At 49.3% G+C, this 21,631-nt stretch overlaps 1 pseudogene; it reads right to left on the bottom strand.

Moving 5' to 3' along the window:
• Positions 1–14,572, bottom strand: part of LOC112444490 (microtubule-associated tumor suppressor 1 homolog) — a 112,292-nt pseudogene extending 97,720 nt beyond the window's left edge.
• Between the last annotated feature and the right edge of the window lie 7,059 nt (positions 14,573–21,631).

Raw genomic sequence — 21,631 nt, 5'->3', positions numbered from 1 at the left:
CATCACCTCAGGTGTTTTGTTTTCCCTCTTCTATAAAAGTTCAAAGGAAGGTGTTTCAGCACTGAAGTGGGGCTCCCCAGTAATCAGAGACCAGGGCTTCTTCTGTCTTTATTCTCCACCATTGTTAATGAATGGTTTTCATTCTCAAGTTTGCCTCTGCCCCAAAATGATTGCTGGAGCACGAGCCATCATATCTATATTCCAGGCAGGGAAGAAAGAATGGGGAGGAGCAAAAATGTGCACCCAAGTTTTCTTCTCCTTCAGTTCAGTCACTCAGTAGTGTCTGACTCTTTGCAACCCCATGGACTGCAGCATGCAAGGCCTTCCTGTCCATCACCAACTCCCAGAATTTACTCAAATTCATGTCCGTTGAGTGGGTGATGCCATCCAACCATCTCATCCTCTGTCATCCCCTTCTCCTCCTGCTTTCAATCTTTCCCAGCATCAGGGTCTTTTCCAATGAGTCAGTTCTTCACATCAGGTGGCCAAAGTATTGGAGTTTCAGCTTCAGCATGAGTCCTTCCAATGAATATTTAGGACTGATCTCCTTTAGGATGGACTGGTTGTATCTCCTTGCAGTCCAAGGGACTCTCAAGAGTCTTCTCCAACACCACAGTTCAAAAGCATCAATTCTTCTCCTTAGCTATCATATATAGTAATATCCACTTATATTTTATAGACCAGAATTTAGTCACTCAGGTGCAGGCGAGGCCAGGAAATGTAGTTTTCACATTCCTAAGTCCTAAGTCACTTCAGACATGTCCGACTCTTGAGAAACCATGGCCTGTAGCCTGCCAGGCTTCTCTGTCCATGGGATTCTCCAGGCAAGAATACAGGAGTGGGTAGCCATTTCCTTCCCCAGGGAATCTTCCTGACCCCAGGGATCAAACCTGTGTCTCTTATGTTTCTTGCACTGGCAGGTGGGCTCTTTACCACTAGCACCACCTGGGGAGGCCAATTTCCACATGGACACTTTAAATGAAACGAGAGTTCTCTTCTAAGGAAGAACAGGAGAATGAACACCGGTAGGCAACTAGCAATTTCTGCCTCACTTAGCATGGCAGTCAAGGCCTTGGATGAACTTTCAAAACTAGTAAGCTTATTCTGCTACTTCTGTGCTGCAGGCCTGGCTCAGGGATGGGAGGACAGGAAAGTCGGTCATTCAGTGATAGGCTTGTCCCCCTGACTTGGATAACCAACACTGGACCAAGCCCGAGCATTCTGCCTTCCTGCTCAGCTTTTCTGCTGCTGCCAAGGCAGCACCTGGACCCCCACGTGAGGGGTAAAACTGCTAAGGCTCCTATTCTGTTCCCCAGAGAGTAGGACAGGGTCCATTCAGTTGCCCTGGACTCACCTGCTGAGGAGACACTGCTGCAGTTGGGCCATGGATGGAGCCCATGGTGTGCTTGCACATGTGCACACCTGCCCCCCACATTCCCCAGCTCTCTCTCCTCACAATCACCTACATTTCTCCCACCTGTGTTTCTCTTGCTCCTATATAGTGTTAATATCTAGGGCTCTCACCAGGGGGCAGACCTTTGAAAGACTCTCGAGTACAGAGGAAGTGATGATGACTGCAGTTTGTGGTCCAAAGGCCCTCAGGTCCCCCACGGGTTGCTGCGGGAGACTTTGTGATTCATCCCTTCAGCCGGGCAACCTCACAAATCAAATATCAGGTCTAATTTTTAAAGCCATTTTCATGACAGTGGTTTTCCATCGAATCCCCAAGAGCTAACAATATGTAATCAGTTTTCCTTAACAAATGACCTCCTTTAACTTCATTAGTTCATACTTAATTTACTAGCATGTAGCAAGATAATTAACACTCCTGATTAGAAACGGGCCAAAGAAGGAACCTCTGTTTGTGTGGCTAAGGCCAATATTGATGAAAAGTTGAGCTGTTTTCTAATTTTCCTTACCATTTAATTCATTGAAGGTGGTGGTTGGTGATTTGTAGTTTTTGTTTAAAAAATTAAAATGGAGGTGAGACGAATGGGTCTTGCCACAGAGCACTTTATTACCAACTCTACCAACTCATGTTTTGGGTACTTTTTTTTTTTTTTCTCTTGGATATAAAGACCAGAGACTCAAAGGACAATTGAATGTGTTCAACAGAGGCTTTAAATAGCTGGCACGACTTTCAGCTCATTAGGAGGGGAGCTGAGAGGTAGGCTAGGGTGGGGAGAGTGGAGAAAACCTCTCAGAATGTCATACTAACCATCCTGTGTGTAAGCATCATCTTTTGAGCAGTCTGGTCCACCTATTATAGTTTCCAAAGCCCTTTGAGTCCCTTATCACTTGGTCCCCACACAGCTCTGGGATGGGGATGGGGATGGTGGGTGGGGACCCACCGTGGGAGCCTCAGCATCTCTGATGAGTAATAAGTCCAGAGAAGTGAGAAGAGTTGAGCAACTGGAGCCAGCTCAGGAACTGTGCTTTCTGCAGGCTGGACCCTGCGTCTTCCTTTGTGTGACCCCATGGACTGTAGCCAAGAATGCCAGGAGAAATATCAATGACTTCAGATACGCAAATGACACCACCCTTATAGCAGAAAGTGAAGAAGAACTAAAGAGCCTCTTGATGAAAGTGAAAGAGGAGAGTGAAAAAGCTGGCCTGAAACTCAACATTCAAGAAACAAAGATCGTGGCAACCCATCCCATCACTTCATGGCATATAGATGGGGAAACAATGAAAACAGTGACAGACTTTATTTTCTTGGGCTCCAAAATCACTGCAGATGGTGACTGCAGCCATGAAATTAAAAGATGCTTGCTCCTTGGAAGAAAAGCTATGACCATCTAGACAACATATTAAAAAGCAGAGACACTACTTTGCCAACAAAGGTCCATCTAGTCAAACCTATGGTTTTTCTAGTAGTCATGTATGGATGTGGGAGTTGGACTACAAAGCAAGCTAAGCACCAAAGAATTGATGCTTTTGAACTGTGGTGTTGGAGAAGACTCTTGAGAGTCCCTTGGACTGCAAGGAGATCAAACCAGTCCATTCTAAAAGAAATCAGTCCTGAATATTCACTGGAAGGACTGATGTTGAAGCTGAAACTCTCATACTTTGGCCACATGATGTGAAGAACTGACTCATTGGAAAAGACCCTGATGCTGGGAAAGATTGAAGGCAGGAGGAAAAACGGATGACAGAAGATGAGATGGTTAGATGGCATCACCGACTCGATGGACATGAGTTTGAGCAGACTCCAGGAGTTGGTGATGGACAAGGAAGCCTGGCGTGCTGCAGTCCACAGGGTCGCAGAGTCAGACGTGACTGAATGACTCAACTGAACTGATGGACTGTAGCCCGCCAGGCTCCTCTGTCCATGGGATTCTCCAGGCAAGAATACTGGAGTGGGTTGCCCTGCCCTCCTCCAGGGGACCTTCCCAACCCAGTGATTGAACACAGGTCTCCCCCTTTGCACTCGGATTCTTTACCATCTCAGCCACCAGGGAAGCCCATGAAAATATCGGCTGATTCCAAACTTCTGAGTCTCTCAGCTTCACTTGTGAGGTAAGCCAGGTGCAGGCCATGAGCTTTAAGGCACCCTCATTCTTAGGCCCCTACCGTCTGTGCCTTCACTGCCTTGTTCACTCCACTCCAACCCTGGGCCCTGGGTTAGAGCTCACTAATCTCTGTTTTAAGCTTACTTCCCGCCAGGCCCTCTGTTACTCCTGTTTTATGCAGTATTTAATCCACATGACCTGATAAAACGTGTGTTTTGGGTATCTCCATTATTACTGATGAGGAAAATGGGGCTTAGAGAGGGAGTAGCTTGCCTAAAGGGCTTCCCTGGTGGCTCAGCAGTAAAGAATCCGCCTGCCAATGCAGGAGATGCAGGTACAATCAATGGGTCAGGAAGATCCCCTGGAGAAGAAAATGGCAACCTACTCCAGTGTTCTTGCCTGGAGAATCCCATGGACCGAGGAGCCTGGCGGGCTACAGTCCATGGGGTCGCAAAGAGTCAGACACGACTTAGTGACCGAACAACAAAAATAACAACAAACGAGTCTGGAAGGGTGAAGCTTGGTTGGAGTCCTGACTGGCTGGCTCCAGGTCCTTTGCTCTTGAGGCAGAATCCTAGATTTCCCGGCAGGAGAAATACCTGGACCTGGACTCTACCCAGGAGCTGGTAGCTCTGCTTGCTCTGGCTGGGGGTTCCTTGGAGAGGGGCTGGTGAAGGGAGAGAAAGCCCTGTGCTGGCGTGGCTTGGCAACATGGCCTGTAGGTGTGTGTGGGGAGAGCGGGTGGCCCCAGGAAAGAATCGAGGAATCTTGCTTGGTCCCCTCAGGTGGGCAGACCCTGCTGATGGAAACGGGGCTGCTCTTGCCTCTTGCATCCTCCCAGTCTTTTTTAAAATATTTTAATTTATGTATGTATTTGGCTGTGCTGGGTCTTAGTTGCAACATGTAGGATCTAGTTCCCTGACCAGGGATTGAACCCCAGGCTCCTGCATTGGGAGCATGGTGTCTTAGTCACTGGGAGGGAAATCCTAGCCTCCCAGGCTTAAACACAAAATTCCCTCAGCGCGTTGGGCTTCTCTTCTAGGTCTCTGGAGACAGAACCTTTCCCAGGGCTTGGAGGATGGAGTGGGCGTGCTCAGAGGGGCTGGGTTTGGGGGTCAGGCTGTGGCCATCCAATGAGCAAGCAGCTTTCAGGTAATCCTTTCATGGCACCCCCTCACCCCCAGCCTAAGGAATAGAGCAAGCGCATGGGGGAAGGAAAGCTTGAGGCAGGAGGTGGGCAGTGCAGGGGAAGCAAGATTCCTCGCTGGGGGCCGTGAACAGCACTCCGAGGGGACTTGCCCAGACCTCTGCCCACAGTGGGGTGAGAACTAGAATAGCAGCTGACCTCTAAGACTGTGATCTGTTCATTTATCCCCAGTTCCTTCCACGAAAGACTGATGGCTGCCTGCCGGGGGGTTTGTAACCATGGCTTTCACTTTGATGAAGCTCAAGAGATTTCAGGTGGTCCCTCGGGTTAAGTGTTGCTAAATTGAGACCATTTGTGAAGTGGAGTCCTGTGTGCTGACTTCTCTATGCTCACGGCACTGCTGTGAAGTCAGGATGGTTATGTGACAGATAGGGAAACTGAGGCTCAGAGGGTTGCTGGGAGCGAGCTCCGCCCGTGGCAAAGGTCATGAGGAAGGAGGCTTGGCATACGCAAAGGCGGGATGAGCCTCAGGAGTTCCCCTGGAAATTCTCGACCATCTACCCCCCAAACCAGAGTCTGCCTACTTTCTGCTTTGTGCTTTCACCTACACCTCTGACTTTACGGGGGGCTGTCCACCACTACCTCTCTCTGAAAAAAGAGTTAGCTTACAGCTCCAGTTAATAATTCCTGGGTGTGACAGTGTTTCAACCTACAAACTCCTTTGGAAGTCCTCTAGCCTGCCTGAATAGGTTTTTCCGGCCACATGTGATGGCTCAGAGCCTTCCAACTGTGAGAGGCATGAGATGTTCTAAACTGTCTAAATACAGATTCCTTTGAGCAGTTAAAAGATTGATTAGAAATTGTATTGGTGAAGGGATTTTCACTTGTTGGGCCAATGTTTGCTGCTAAGTTTCCATATCCCTTACCTGCTGTGTCCCTGGCAGTGTATTGATTAATATAATTGGTGTAAGTAGTAGCTTTAATGTTTGTAACCTGGGACCCTTGAGTTAATTCTTTTTCTTGATTGAGCCCACCACACCTTTGCCCTATAGGAATGCAACTTTATCTAATGCTTTTGGAGGGTGGCTCCTGACCAATCACCTTTAGAGAAAAGTAAGTTTTCTGAAGAAAGGGTCTTAAAATGCCAGGCCAGAAGATGATGCAAATCACCTAAGCTTTTGCATATGATAAGTTTGCAGGAAGAAAGCCTGGCTTGCTGCATGACTCTACCCCTTCCCCCATTATCCTCTATGCATAACTTAAGGTATAAAAACTACTTTGGAAAATAAAGTGCAGGCCTTGTGCACAGAAACTTGGTCTCCCCATGTCGTTCTTTCTCTCACCTGGCTGAATTATTCAGCCTCTTTTCTCCACTGAATTTCCTCACTGAGCCATCCTTATTTCAGCCTCTTTTCTTCACTGAATTTTCCTACTGAGCTATCCTTATTCTATTACTCTTTCTATCCTTAATTAACGTTTAATTAAGCAGTTGTCTCCTGATCCTCGCCGACGCCGTCCCTGCTTCAAATTCCCTGGATCCATCGGGGCTGGACCCCGGCAGAGGGTGAAGTAACTTGTCCAAGGTCCCACCCTGGGAAAGACAGGATTTCAATCCAGGTTTGACTTGGGCAGCAAATGGGACTCTTCCCTGGAAGCAGATGGTGACACCCCTTCAAATCTGACTGAAATCTCTTTGGTACCTACAGCCATCTGAGGCATGACGCAGGTCAACACCTTACCCTGATGGTTCCAGCCACCTACTGAATACTGATCTGTATTTCTCTGAGATCATTTTCACCCAAAATGTGGGTCTTGGCTGGTCCTGAATGGATTGTCTTTTGTTGGGTAGAATAGAGAGGGTGAGCCTGGGCAATCTGTATACTTTGTACCTACAGGCCCAGTCACATGGAGACCCACTACCCACCTCTCCAATCAGAGTCGAGTTGTAGATAGTCAGGTTCTTCTTCTTCTTCTTTTTTTAACTTTTTCTACTGGAATAGAGCTGATTAGGGGCTTCCCTGGTGGCTTAGCAGTAAAGAATCTGCCTGCAGTGCAGGAGCTGTAGGAGATGCAGGTCGGTCCCTGGGTGGAGACGATCCCCTGGAGGAGGGCATGGCAACCCACTCCATTATTCTTGCCTGGAGAATTCCATAGACAAAGGAGCCTGGCAGTATAGTCCATAGGGTTGCAAAGAGTTGGACATGCCTGAAACGACTTAGCCTGCCCACATGCATGTAGCTGTTAACAATCTTGTGATGGTTTCAGGTGGACAGCAAAGGGACTCCGCCATATACATACATGTATCCATTCTCCCCCAGACTCGCCTCCCATCCAGGCTGCCACTTAACACTGAGCACAGTTCTCTGTGCTGTAGTCCTTGTTGGTTATCCATTTTAAATACAGCAGTGTGGACACGTCCATCCCAAACTCCCTAACTATCTCTTCCCCATATTTTCCCTGCTGGCATCCATAAGTTCATTCTCTAAGTCTGTGAGGCTCTTTCTGTTCTATAAATTAGATCATTTTTTAGATTGAGAGGTTCTTGACGTGGCTCTGAAGTCAGACTGCCTGGTTTCACTGATGGCTCTGCCATTGGCTGACGTGTCAGCTTGGGCTGTCATTACAAAATACCACAGTTGGAGTGACTTACACAAGAGAAATTTATTCTCTCACAATTCTGGAAGCCAGATGTCCACGCTCAAGTGTCAGCAGGATTGATTCCTTCTGAGGCCCTTCTCCTTGGCTTGCAGGTGGACGTCTTCTCCGTGTCCCCATGTGGTCTTTTCTCTGTGCGAGTTTCTCCTGTTTCTCTTCTTGTAAGGACACCAATCTTACTGGATTAAGGCTCTACCTAGATGATCTCGTTTACCCTTGTTAACCCCTATAAAGGCCTAATCTCCAAATTCAGTCACAACGGGGATGGGGCCCCAACATATGAATTTTGGAGAGATACAACTCCATAGGTGAATATAGGCATGTACCTTGCCAAGCCTCAGTTTCCCCCTCTGTTACATCAGGTTAATAAAAGTAACTATTCCATAGAGTTTTTTGAGGGAATTCGGTGAGGTGCTACATGAGGGCAATGATGGCATTCAGCAAGCGCTCTTCCTGCTGAATATCATCATCTCTAACCCCTTCATCATCCCCATCACCACTGCATCATCTCCATCAGTCTAGAGGTCTGCTGGTTTCAGACCTCTGGGTCCTGCTCGTCATTTGTTCCTCAGGGTTGCAGTCAGTGAGGACCAGAGCAGCAAGAACCTTGACCTTTGACACCAAATGCTGATTTTACAAATGAGGAGACTGAGGATGGGCTAGCGGCTCATCCAGAATCAGATGCTGGCGACCTGTCCCCTGGCCTGATGATCGTGAATCATTTCTGCGACAAGGAGGGGCCAGGAGAAGGCTCCCTTCCCTGTTGGGGCCACCTGTAGAGCATTTGGACCATTCAATTAGTTTTAGCCCCTTAATATTTTATGGACTCTTTCTCTTATGTCTTAATGAAGTGCCTGTCACACAGTGAATGAATAAAAGCCATTGCTTGCCAAATCCCTACACATGGGTCCTCAGCCCAGCCCCTCTCCATCAATCCAGCATCCCAGCTCCTGGTGTGATGACATCAAACCCTTCCAAGGGCAGCCGAACATTTCCTTGCTTCGTCCCATCCAGGCATCTGTGTCTCCCTGGGAATTTGGATGGAAGTATTAATAAGCCACCAGGCTTCAGTCAGAAGGGCATGGTGACTCACTTGTTTTGACAGTATAATATCTCTAGTTAAAAATAATGCAGAAGCTAAAAAAACAAAAATCCCAACAAGCCCTGGCAGCTGGGTTGGTTTCCAGTTGAATGTCCACTCCCACCATCTTCCTTCCAATAGACTCCAAGCTGTGCTCAGGGTGGGGTGCTGTGTACACTGTGGGGGTCAGCCTGGAGCCTGGCTCTCTCCCCTTTGCCAGTGATGGCTTTTGGGCTGGAAGTGTGACCCAGTCCTGGCCAATGGGACATGACAGAAGTCTGCTATGGACTTGGTTTGAATGAGAAGCCCCATTCCCCACAACTTCGGGTCTTGGGATGCAGTTGTCTGGGGAGGTGGTGCCTGCAGCATCTGTCTTGCAGCCAAGTGGGCAAGGCCCACAGCATAGACTTTCAGAGGATGTGACCTGGAGATGTCCCAGAGCTGAGAACTTACCCTGGAACCTCCGAGCTCCAGGCTTCTCATTCCATATTGTTTATGCCTGGTTGACTCGGGTGCAGCCAAAGCCATCCCACCTGAAGCTGGGTTGGTGGTGACCCTTGTGGCCAGGTGCAGGTGAGGGAAAGCATCTGTTTGCACTCAGGGATGGAGGTGGCTGGGAAGACACCGCGTAACCACTTAAAAATGTAAAAACGATTCTTGGTTTGCAAGCTGTACAAAACCAGGCAGAGGGCCAGGTTTGCCAGCCCCTGGTCTACAGTTTCCTGGGCAAGGAATCCTGCAGGAGAGGCCACCCTCAGCTTTCCTCCAAGGCCGAGCCACGGAGGTCAGGGGCCAGCCAAGCCCCAACAGCCCCTGTGCAAGGCCACCTTAGCTGGGGACAGAGCGTGTGAGTGTCCCAAGCCCTGCCTGCTGCCCGTGGCATGCGGAGGTCTCTCTCCCCACTCTTGGTCCCTTGGGCCCCTGAGCTGCTGCGTGGCCATCCCAACATCTCTTGGTCCTTACCTCACGTCCTCTTGCCTTGGCTCAGTCACCGCTGAGGCCCCCAGCTGTGCCCGGGCCTGCTGTGGTCTCGATGACCCCTTCCCCGTATCATGCTCAGTGTCAGGCTGAGTGCATCTGCCTGAGTCCATCTTCCTCAGGTGACTTCTCTCCCCGCAGATTCCTTAGTTCATCAGACAAACACATTTCTGGTGGCCTCAGTGCCCAAACCTCAGTTCAGTTCAGTTAGGTCGCTCAGTCATGTCTGACTCTTTGCGACCCCATGGACTGCAGCATGCCAGGCCTAGCCTAAGTCATATCTGAATCCTCTTAGCCTTGTGCTGGGACACTGGACTTTTAGATTATACTGTCAATCCCACTCCATCTTACAGAAAAAAAAAAAAACTAGCAGAAAGAAGCTTGAATCAGACACCTGGCCACAGGACCTGGAAGCCAGCCATTCAACTCACTCAGCAACACCTTCCCACCTGTAAAAAGCAGAGATCACAGCACCCAGCTCAGTTCAGTTCAGTTGCTCAGTTGTGTCCGACTCTTTGCAACCCCATGGACTACAGCATGCCAGGCTTCCCTGTCCATCACCAACTCTTGGAGCTTGCTCAAACTCATGTCCATTGAGTCGGTGATGCCATCCAACCATCTCATCCTCTGTCATCCTCTTCTCCTCCTGCCTTCAGTCTTTCCCAGCATCAGGGTTTTTTCAAATGAGACAGTTCTTGGCATCAGGTGGCCAAAGTATTGGAACTTCAGCTTCAGCAATAGTCCTTCCAATGAATATTCAGAGTTGATTTCCTTTAGGATGGACTGGTTTGATCTCCTTGCAGTCCAAGGGACTCTCAAGTCTTCTTCAACACCACAGTTCAAAAGCATCAATTATTTGGCCCTCAGCTTTCTTTATGGCCCAACTTTCACATCCATACATGACTACTGGAAAAACCATAGCCTTGACTACAGGGACCTTTGTCAGCAAAGCAATGTCTCTGCTTTTTAATATACTGTCTCGGTTGGTCATAGCTTTTCTTCCAAGGAGCAAGCATCGTTTAATTTCATGGCTTCAGTCACCACCTGCAGGGATTTTGGAGTGCCCGGCTCAGGTGCCCATAAATCAGACTTGGTACGTGGAGGGGTCCAGCACAGAGCATCTGTGACCTGGAACATGTGTAGTCTTCAATAGCTGCTTCCCGGATCTGCACAGAAAATTGAGGTTCAGAAATAGGATGAGCTGTGGACACGCTGGTGGAGAAACAACCATGGGAAGGCAGAGTGCAGCTGGTCCGAAGCTGACGAGGAGGGAACATAGGCAAGGCTGAGATGAGAACCCCACTTCATTTCTCAGCGCTGTGCCTGCTGGTGCCTGGCACAAAGTGATGGGGGGGTTGGGAGTCAGGAAGAAGGAGGGGTGGGAGGTGACCTGACCACAGTCACCAGGTGAGTCACGACTGAGAACAAAACCCCCCACCCCAAGCATGGAGGGGTAGGTCTGGGAGAGGTTACCCAGTTCCAAGACTTGGCTCCAGCAAGCCTATGGCTCCAGCCTTCCCACCAAAGTCTTCCCAGGGCCGTTGATGCTTCTGGCAGCCTCCCTTGCTGGGGGCAGGTATGTTCCTGCCAGTGGAGCAGCATCTTGCTGATAAAACCTAATGAGCTGCATTTAACAACAACACAGCCCTGCCATGTGGCTTCCTCCCGGGGTTGCCCATCTGCCGACCCCAGGGGCCACGCTTGGTGCAGCTGAAACCCACTCCCCCATCATAGAATCAGGAGACAGCCCAGGTCCCTGGGGCCAGGTTCAGCACACAGGCCAGCAAATCTCTGTGCTTAGCTCGTGCCAGCTCCTGGCCACCCTCCAGGCTTTCAACAACACCACCAGATGGTGGCTAACGGAGGGTGAAAAGCTCCTGGGAAGGTCTGGGCACAGAGCAGTGGTGGGGAGAGGCCAGCCAAAGGCACCCTGACCATGGCCTTGGGGAGGGCTCCAGGTGTGGCCCGCCTTGGCTTGGAGCAACCTGCCTTTATTCCCAACCCTTGCCAGTCATCTTTCCTCTCCTCTCCTTGTCACTGGACCCAGGGACCTACCAGTTGGGCATTTATTCCTTGCAAAAGGACAAGCAAGGCAAGGTGTGGATAGACATGTGTGGTCAACAGGCCTGGGCCAGGATTTCCGGGAGGGAATTGCTCTGTGGCCTCTTACCTGCAGATATCTTAGCAGCCCAGCCTTCCTTTTACCTGGAGTGAAGGAGTGGGGTGTCACACATCTGGGAACTCTGCAGCTCATCCTGCACCCCTGAGTCACAGGCTGGGCTGTTCAGGGGAAACAGTTTGACCTAAACCATCAGGGCTGTTATGGACATTCATCTCATCCTCTGGTGGCTTCAAGCATTGTACTACAGAATCCAGTTCACAAACATGCCCACTGCCCCCTGGGCAAGTGTCCTCTGGCTCCAAATCCACCCCCAGTTCTTTTGGGCTGGAGGACCAGGTAGGTAAAGCCAGATGAAAGAACAGGGCTGGATGAGGGCAGATCCAGCCCACAGGAAGGAAAAAGTATCATCATTAAAAAGTCCAAGCCAACACTAGGATGCCTGTCTTCCTGAGGGGAGTGAGGGACGTCCTTCCCTTCTGCTTGAGGAAGTGGATTGTCATATCTTAAAATCATGTGGGACAGGGTATCACCTGGGCCATGTGCTTTTCTGAGGACGTGCTCTGGTGGACAGGCAAAGGGGTTCTGAGCTATTTGGAGCTGAAGAAAGCTGGGTTTCTCTGCACAATAAAATGGACGGGGATGGTGTTTGCAGTTGCAGGGGAGCCAGCCACAAGAGAACCTGAGAAGCCTGGAAGGTGCTGGCACCCGGGTTGGGGGGTGAGGTGCGGGTGTGAAATAGCTGAAGTTCTATTTGAGAGCAAGCACGTCCGAGGTTTAATTTTAAACTTGTTTTGTGGATCCATCTGCCTTCATGTTTCCAAATCACCAGTGTGAATTGCTGCCCTCTCAAGGCTGGGGTGGGTCTGCATCCTACGGCTCGGTGGTCACGTGGGCACAAAAGACCAGCCGCAGATTGTGGAGCAGAAAACAGGAACTCAGGGAAGGCCAGGATTAGAGCCAGGGTGACTGTGAGGATGTAACACTTTGGGGGAAACCAGGGCTGGGATAGGGGAGGGGGTTTGAGGCAACGTTGTCTGGATTTTTTTTCCCTCTTTGGTGGCACCACACAGTAGGGCATGTGGAATCTTTGTTTCCTGACCAGGGATCGAACCTGTGCCCTGTGCACTGGGAGCTCAGAGTCGTAACCACTGGACCACCGTGGGAAGGACTGTTGTCTGGGTTTTAAGGGGTAGAGAGAGCCAGGTGATACCCGGGTTGTATCCACTCTAGAAAAGTGACTTGAGCCCCTTGAGCCCTCAGTGGGTGGACAACAGATTAGCGCTGCTGGACGCTGGCCTGTTTTCCTGGTTGGTTTCCAACCAATCCCACTGTCAGCACAGTCCCAGCTTTTAATCTGCAGCCCAGGTCTCTGCCTGGTGAAGCAGCACTTTGAATGGGCACCAGCCATCTCTTCTGGGCATGAGGGAGAAGCTGGGACATTTGAGTGTTTCTTTTATTCTGCTTATTTTATCTCAGTGGATGGGGATTGAATGGCAGGAATTAAAAACCCAAAGAATCTTATAGCTTCAGATGCAAAAGCAATATGCTGCTGTATTAAGCTGTGAAATTTGGGGATGTTTGTTATGCAGCCATAACTGACTGATACAGGGGTAGGAGGAGGTTATTACCATCTATTAAGCACCATCTTGCCGGATAGTTCATAGGCAAGAACTTGTTAAATTCTTGCAACAGAAAAGCAGAAGCATCACAGCCTCCTCACAGAGGTTGGGGAAGACCTCTGGGAGAAGGTGCTATTTGAGGAGAGATGATAAAAAGGGCAGCAGTACTGGAGCAGACTGGGAGAGGGGCTGGCACTGGCAGGAGTTTAAATGGTAGCAATGAGCAGGTCACACAGGGCATTGAAGCCAAAGCTGTGGTTTTCCCTCCTGGTGAGAGAGGAAGCCCTTGGTGAGTTTTGGGCAGAAGAGGACACAACTTGACTTCAGATGGAGGGCTGGCCCTTGCTGGTCCATGGAGAACAGGCAATGAGAGAGGGGCAAAGAGGGACACCAGCCAAGAGGCATGGCTGCAGTAGGGAGTGTAGGATGGGCTGGACATGAGGTGTGAGAGAGAGAACTGGAAACAAGATTTGGTCTGACTCACTGGAATACTGGGCTTGGCCATTACAAGATGAGGGGAACCATAGAGAAGGGAGTTTGAGGTGGGGCCCCTTGCCTTCCCAGGACTCCATCCCTCCCTGTGGGTGCTCTTTGGGGCTATACTCAGCCAATCTACCACAGCAGATGCTCTGGAAACATCCCTGGGGCTCTGGAAGCTCCTGGAAGGTGGGACTGTGTCTATGTTTATCTTTGTAGTAACTGCTCATGGAATGGCTGCATGGATGAAGGCATTCTGGAAAGTCCCTGGTAGAAGTGATGCTTGGCTCAGTTGGGGATGAGGTGATAGCATTTTCTGGGCTTCCTGATTTCTGCTGGTAGGAGTGGGATGTGGAACAGGTTTTTTAAGAGAGGCTGGTCTGACTGGATTTTGTGCTGCCTTTTCTTTCCTCTTCAAGCTATTGTCCCTTAGATCCAAATCTCGCAAAGAGAGAAAACAGGGAGACATGGGCTGGCCCTGGGAAGGGGAGATGGGAATCTCTGGGCTTCTTTCAGCCCTCAGATTTGCTCTGTGAGGAGCCTGTCCTGCACAATGAGGAGAGAGAGGTCTGAATCATCCCTGGAGAGCAGATTCCCATCTGAGCAGGCTCGGGGTCTCCACAGTGCCCATTGCCATGGCAAACAGCCATTTACAGGCAAGCAGATCATTCCAGAACCCCTGCTCCATTGGTTACCCTGTGACCCAGAATGGTAAATAGGTTATGCTTTGAAGATGCCACGTCTGTAACCCAGGTCCAAGCTCGGTGTGTGACCTCCCCTTTGGCGGGCTCCTCCCTTGCTCCTGCTTTGTACTTGGAAAAAGTTTTCTCTTCACCTGCTGTCCTGGGGGATGGTAGTGTGGTGTTCAGATGCTCACAGCCTTAGGAAAGAGCCTTACTCATTGCTGATGAGCCTGACGCCCGGAGCTTGAGCGGTCACCGAAGGCCAGTCCCGAGCTAGTGTTCCTGTTGGGCCTCGCATGTCCCCTCGTCACTCAGGAGCAACTTACTGTTCACTGACGAAGGCCGGTTATTGTTTTGTTGGGCCAACCAGAATGTCTCCCTCTTTTGGGCTCCTGGCTGAATGTGCTTGAGTGCTCAGTTGCTTCAACCGTGTCTGACTCTTTGTGACCCCATGGACTGTAGCCTGCCAGGCTCCTCTGTCCATGGGATTCTCCAGGCAAGAATACTGGAGTGGGTTGCCGTGCCCTCCAGGGATCTTCCAGACCTAGGGATCAAACCAGTGTCTCCTGTGTCTCCTGCATTGGAGGTGGATTCTTTACCACTGAACCACCAGGGAAGCCCTTCCTGAGTGGATAGTATGAGGTTTGATACGTCAAGGGTTTAGCACGAGGGCCCCGCCCCAGGGAGGGGCAAAATGCATTCTTGTCCCCGTTTATTACCCTTATTCCCTCCCCAGCAATCCCCTCACCCCACCATCCCCTATTCTCTCTTCTGCTCTTTCCCCCAAAAGTACTCCAGAAACTTGAAAGAGAGCCTAGAGGGCTTCCTGGAAGTGGTGTTCCTATAACCAAAGGAAATTGTATATATTTTCCAATAAAATGATGGCCCCTATTTCTAGAGTATCTACTATATGCCATGCACAGGCTATGTGCTTCTCACTTGGTTCTTATTGCAACCCTTTAAGGTTTTATTATCTCTATTTTTTAGATGAGGAAATTCAGATGAGACTCAGAGAAATTAACTGCTTACTCAAGATCACACAGGTTATTTGAACCTGAGAAGCCTCGTTCCAGAGCGTGGGCATTTAACCCACATGCAATACTTTTTTGGTGTCCTGTTTGTGTTTGTATTTGCTTTGGGCCTCTTCCCAGTTGCCCTTCACACCCCTCTTCCTGGTTCCTCTGAGCAGCAGTGCTTGCTTTTCTGAAGATCCAGGTCACTTCTTGCCTTTGCTCTCTTTAGGCTCCTCTCTGCCCTCAGTAAGGCAATGGTCACTTGTCCAGCCACTGGACCACACCTTCCAGTCCACTCAATGAATATGGAAAGAGAAGGGAAAGAAAGGAGACAAACTCAAGTGTGAGAGCCATTGGGGCCACAGCCATGTGGCTGGCTGACAGGCTCAGGGGAAGAGAGAAGGCCCCAGGACCAGGAAGGATGGGGTGGGTGTGGTCCTGGCAAGGCCAGCTGTCCAGGGTCCAAAAGCAAGCTCTGGGAATCAAGCTGCAGCCTCTAAGGAATGGCTGGAACAACTCAAGCCGAGTGTTAGGTCCCCAACTCAGCAGATTAAGGGAAGTGAGAGCGGGACATGTGGTCTATAGGGCAACAGAGTATTGGGTAGGGAAACTGAATCAGGAATCTTGTCCTCCATGCTGGGTCAACTCATGGGGCCCCATTCAGGCTTCTGATTCCCAGGGTAACCTGGCTATACAAGCCTTAGAGCCATGGACAATAGAACTTTCCCCCAGCCCCGCGGCTGACATTACTGCCAAGACACTTGCTGCCCATCAGGACGGTCTCAGACCTGGGTAGTGCTGAGTCTGCACTCTGTGAGCACGAGCATTCTCTTTTTGGACAGCAGGGGGCAAAAACTGGGTGAGAAGAGATGAAGATGGCACCTCTCAGCAACCTTCTCTCCCATCACAGGACCCTGGCTGCACAGAGCTGCCCCTCCCCAGCCCCCCATCCAGAGCCTCCAGGCCCCCCAAACCTGCTATTCAAGGACACTTTGGGATGGTATCACCTAGGGCTTTGGAGGGAAGAACCTGATAACTTGATTCTAGGACTTCAAAATGTCAATGATGACTTGCTTTTTTTTTTTTTAAAGGGTCTAAGAACCTCAGACACGCCCTCCTTGGTGTGATGTGTGTGGCGGGGGTGGTGTTGACTAAGCTGGGGGTTGCTGTAGACACTCTGATCCCTTCTTGGGAGTGCTTGTCTCCTAGTTTTGGCCTGTGGTGAATTCCTACACTGTTACGTGTCCTTCCCAGATGGAGGCTGGCTGCAGGACAATGCCTCGGGAAGAGACGAGGGAGGCCCCGCCTCAGGGCTCTTTGCTGTCTGGCTCCCATGGGTGATGTTCATTATCCTTAAACCCATGGTGCTGGGGGTCAGCCACGCTGGCCTCTGCCCGCAGCTGTGAACACCTATCTCCGCTCCACCAGCTTCATTCCTCCTGATAACTGCTGCCGCCTGCACAGGAAGATGGATGGCTGCTGTCATCCAGGCTGGTGTGCGACGTAGAGGCGCACACTGGCGGTGACAAGGGCAAAGGGGGCCGATGCAGATGGGCTGGGGCTAGTACGGTGCTCTAGGGAGGACGGATGCCCCAGGCCCGCCCAGCCCTCTGGTGGAATGCAGTGGCCTCCTTGTCTTTTCCTCTTCACCTTGTGTCTAGAAGCCTCTCCCCTTGGGACCCCAGGCTGGTGGGCTGTCCTGCAGCTCCCCTGCTCCTCCACTCTTTGCCCGCCATGGGTGTGAGGGGAGGCTTCCCAGTCTCCGATGACCTGTGTGTTGGCTCTGTCGTCTGTCTTTGGCCTGATGCCATCATGACGATTTCCACCCTGGTTGTTGCCAGGGGAGGAAGAGGTGGAGGGGAAGGAGGAGGCGGGGTCATTGACTCCCAGGGAACACTCCCTCCCACTGAGCCGTGGGACTAGAGTGACCATTCGCTCCAACTAGCCTAGGGCCAAGGCGATTCCTGAGAGCAGAGACTCTGAGCTTTTTAACTGAGAAAGTCCCTGGCAAGCTGGGACGAGTTGGTCACCCGACATGGAAAGCCAGAACTGGATGGGGCTGGAGTTAGTGCCTTGCTGTCCCGGAAGAACAGAGTCTGCCTCCTCTGCACCCGCTGAGACTCCACAGGAATGCAGCCATGTAGCTGTGTGAGGGAAGAACCTGATAATGCTCGTGCTCACAGAGTGTGGCTCCTTGGGGATGAGGTCTTCATTTGCCTCTGTACTCCCTCTGGCGAATGTTCCAAGAACTGGTGTGCTTGGAAACCTTGGCAATGCCCTGAGGACGAGATGGTCCCATGTCACTGGCACCACCCCACCCCGTGGATGGGGGCCCAGCTCCTGTCCCTGAGAGCTGAAGGTCCAAACCAGAGAGGCAGAGGCATTGTCAAATCCAAGGGTGGGGGGCCCTCCCTAGCAGTCCAGTGGTTGGGACTTCACCTTCCTATGGAGGGGGTGCCGGTTTGATCCCTGGTCAGGGAGCTAAGACCCCACGTCCCTCGTGGCCAAAAAATCAAAACATAAAACGGAAGCAATATTGTAACAGATTCAATAAAGACTTTAAAAATGGTCCACATTAAAAAAAAAAAAAAAAGTCCTAGCATAGGGTAGGAAGTGAAGAGATCAAGGACTTTTAAGAGCATGAGACAAAGCCAAGCCAGGAATTGAGATGATCCAGAAGAAAAACCGCTGAGTTGACCGTGTGGACCGCGAGAGGGTGGGACAAGAATAGGCAGGCAGACAGCCCTGACCAGCCATCACTAGTCACCCCTTCACTTGATGAGACTTGTGAAGGCACACGGTCCAACAGACAATGGAGGATGTTGGCTGGGTGCCAAACTCTGTGCCTGACAGTGCGTGGGATGCAGAAGTGAATTCCATGGATGCAAGCTTCATGAAGCAAAGACTGCTCATCTTTTACATTCCTAATTTTCCGAGCACCAAACAATATTAGCTAACCCTTATTTAGTGCTTAATTTGCGCTAGGCATTGTCCTAAGACGTTTTAAAAACGGCTTTAGTGAAAATTATATTTCACATACCATACAATTCACCAGTTTCAAGTATACAATCCAATGGCTTTTAGTGTATTCACAGAGCTGTGCAACCATTACCACCATCAACTTTAGAACATTTTCCTTACCGTAAAAGGAAACCCTGTACCCGCCCATCATTCTCCCTTCCCCCTGCCCAGGTGACTACTAACCTCCTTTCTGCCTCTTTAGATTTCCCTGTTCTGGACATTTCATAAAAAGGGAATCATACAATACGTGGTCCTCTGTGACTGGCTTCTTTCACTTAGCATAATGTTCTCAAGGCTCATCCTTATTATATTTGTTTGTACTTCATTTCTTTTTATCGCCGGATAATCATCCACAGTATGGATGTGCCACCTCTTATTTATCCATTTATCAGATGGACATTTAGGTTGCTTCTGCTCTGGGGCTGTTACAAACATTTGTGTACAACCTCCATGTGGATACATGTTCTCATTATTTGTCCTCAGAAATTTATACATATGTCATTCAAACCTTAAAACCCTGTGAGGTAAGTAACATTATCATCCTAAGGCTCAGAGATGTCAGTTAACTTGCCCAAGATCACACAGCTTGTAGGTAGTAGTAGAGCTGAAATAGGAACCATGCAGCGTTGCTCAGACTGTGCCCAGAACCACTCTGCTCTATTATCTGGAAGAATGCCTGGCACATTCAGTAACTATTTATGGGACAAGTGGCTGAATTAGACAGGGGCCCTGCTCTCCAGAGACTCATAATATGGCTGCCTTCTTACAGACAGCTTCTCTCTAATTAATCTCTGCAATACTCTTGGGGTTGGAGATGGGGAGAGGAGAAGGTTGGCTGGAATCAGCTATTAAAAAGCTGAATGTGGTTAATGCCAATTGCGTTCAGCCAGGGCTAAGGCTGCAGGTTCCTCAGGGAGAGAAGAGCAGGCATTGGGGCCTGAAATTTCTGAGGTTATAGAAAGCTTCCTCTTTAGAGCAGCGAACAGGAAATCTGCTTTTTTTGATTTTTTTTTTTTTCAAGTGAGGGATGTTGAAGTTCATTTGTGTGCCTGGTAACCTCTCTGCCTAAACCTTGGACTGCCTGTTCCATATCACCTGTTACTGGATGACCAGGAGAGCTGATGCTGGGGTGGACGGCTGAGCCGAATACTCTAGAGCAGCAACGGCAGAGGTCCAAAGTCAGAGAGTCAGAAATCCTCATCTCAGCTCCAGGTGAGCAGGGAGACAAAGACCCCAGCCAACCACATCCCCCAGAACCCCATCCTCCTGCCCTGCTGCTTCCTCTACAAAACCAGCCTGGAGGACCTTGCTCAGCAAGCTCCTGCCTACACTTCGTACCAGCACCCACTCCACAGGCACTCTGATGTTTCTGGGAGGTGACTCTGACTCTTACAAACCAGGCAGTTATCAACATGAATCTTAAATTGTTTTTAACTGAAATATAATTGATGTACAACATTGTATTAGTTGCAAATTTACAGCAGATTGAGTTTTTTTATATATATACACATATATAATACATTCTTTTTAAGATTCTTTTCCATTATAGTTTATTACAAGGTATTGAATATAGTTTCCTGTGCTACACAGTAGAACCTAGTTGTTTATTTTATATATAGCAGTGGTGGTGTTCAGTCGCTAAGTTTCAAAAGAAAATGCTATAGATATTTAACAGGAATTTTAAGATATTTTTAACTTCTCAGAATCAGGGCCACTACTAGGCAATGTGATGCCCTGTGCAAATCAGAAGTAGGGACACCTTTTTTTTTCCTGGATAGATGCAACCTTGCACTAAGGCAGATCGCTGGATTTTAGTCCTTATTTGCCCCCTTAGTCAGGTGCCCTTGTGCAGTCCACGACCTGCCCAACCTTACAGTGCCATTTGGGATGAAACAACTACTTAAAATGGCTAAGTCCTTTGCTCCTCTTCTCTACAATTATGATCATATGTATTTTTATATTTATAAAAGCAGAAGAGTATATACACTACTTCCCATTCATTTACTCTTTAAGTTAGACAAGTCTTATATTCTAGATATCCTTAGGGAAGTTGAGAAAGCTGGGCCATGAAACTCTGAAAATTGCCTGAAAGGTGGTGCTCTACTTCTAAGATCAGGGTTCATGTTCCCCTCCTCCAGCAATTCTCCTACTCCTTTAGTGCAGGGACCACTCTCCACCTTGTTTCCTAGTTATTTCTTCTTCCTTCTACTAGACTGTCAACTCTCTGAAGACAAGGGCCATTTGCAAACAGCAGAGAGACCTGAGGGAGTTTACTGGTCGTCTTTTGATAGAAAATGAACAGAATTGCTTGAATCATTATTGATACCATGCAAAAGACTTGATCCATTTTCTTCAGGGACTTGCATCTCTGAACTCTTGTAGTCTTTTGGGTATGAGCAACCCTTCATAGAACAATTTACTTCCATTTTTTCTTCCATCCAGCAGCTGATGGGAAAAACTTTGCTGACACCAACAGGGCTTGTGGATGGCAGAAGATTATTAAATATCAGATCTCACTTAGGATTGAGTCATGCCTTCTCTAAAGGATTGCTTTCAGGAGCTGGTAGACTCCAGCAGTTTCTCTGATGGGGGCTCTGTGTGTTTTCTTTAGTAGGTTCCTTCTCAGCTGTGCTGAGAAGCCGGGGTTAAGCTTTGGTTTGAACCAAATGAGAGAAAAGGTCGGGTGTGGGGAAAAGAAATAGAATCCACCGTGGCAGTCAATGTGACAGGCATCCGGGTGTCGGCACAAACAGTGGGATGTGATGGGCACGTCTTCTTAATGAAGGAATAGTTTTGGGATCTACTTAGGAAAGCTGTGAGACCCGGCTCAGTGTGCCACACAACCGAGCCTCATTAGCCCAGATGCCTCCCCACAGACGAGAGAGCTGAGTATTTCCCTAATGTTGGAAACCTGGTAATTGCCTTTTGCAGGAAAAGCAATGACTGTTTCTGCACACTCCCCCAATTTCCTGAAAACTTTGATTGTTTTTAGGACATTCTGGGATGAGTAAAAACCCAAAGCAGTTCCTTCTAAGCTATATTTTATACCACGGGCCCTGAGGTCATGTGTTTCTTCTTCTCCCTCAGTAGAACACCGCTCATTTTGGCTTAATGCCTTTGCTTTAGACATTGTCCATCTCATCCCCACTTCCTCCCTTCTGAGAGTCAGGAAAAAAGGATATCTCTTCAGGAAATGGAGCTCTGGCTCTCGGGGTGAGGAAACAAATTTACGATGCACAGATCAATTTCACATGGTTTTCAGACGAGGATTGCTTTGAAAAGTGAATCTCTCATTAAACTCCACCAGGAGGATTGTGTTCCAT

The sequence above is a fragment of the Bos taurus genome, chromosome 26 (assembly GCF_002263795.3).
Source record: "Bos taurus isolate L1 Dominette 01449 registration number 42190680 breed Hereford chromosome 26, ARS-UCD2.0, whole genome shotgun sequence".
NCBI classification, from domain to species: domain Eukaryota; kingdom Metazoa; phylum Chordata; class Mammalia; order Artiodactyla; family Bovidae; genus Bos; species Bos taurus.
Note: the sequence above shows the minus strand (reverse complement) of the source record. Positions and strands in the feature narration are given on the sequence as shown.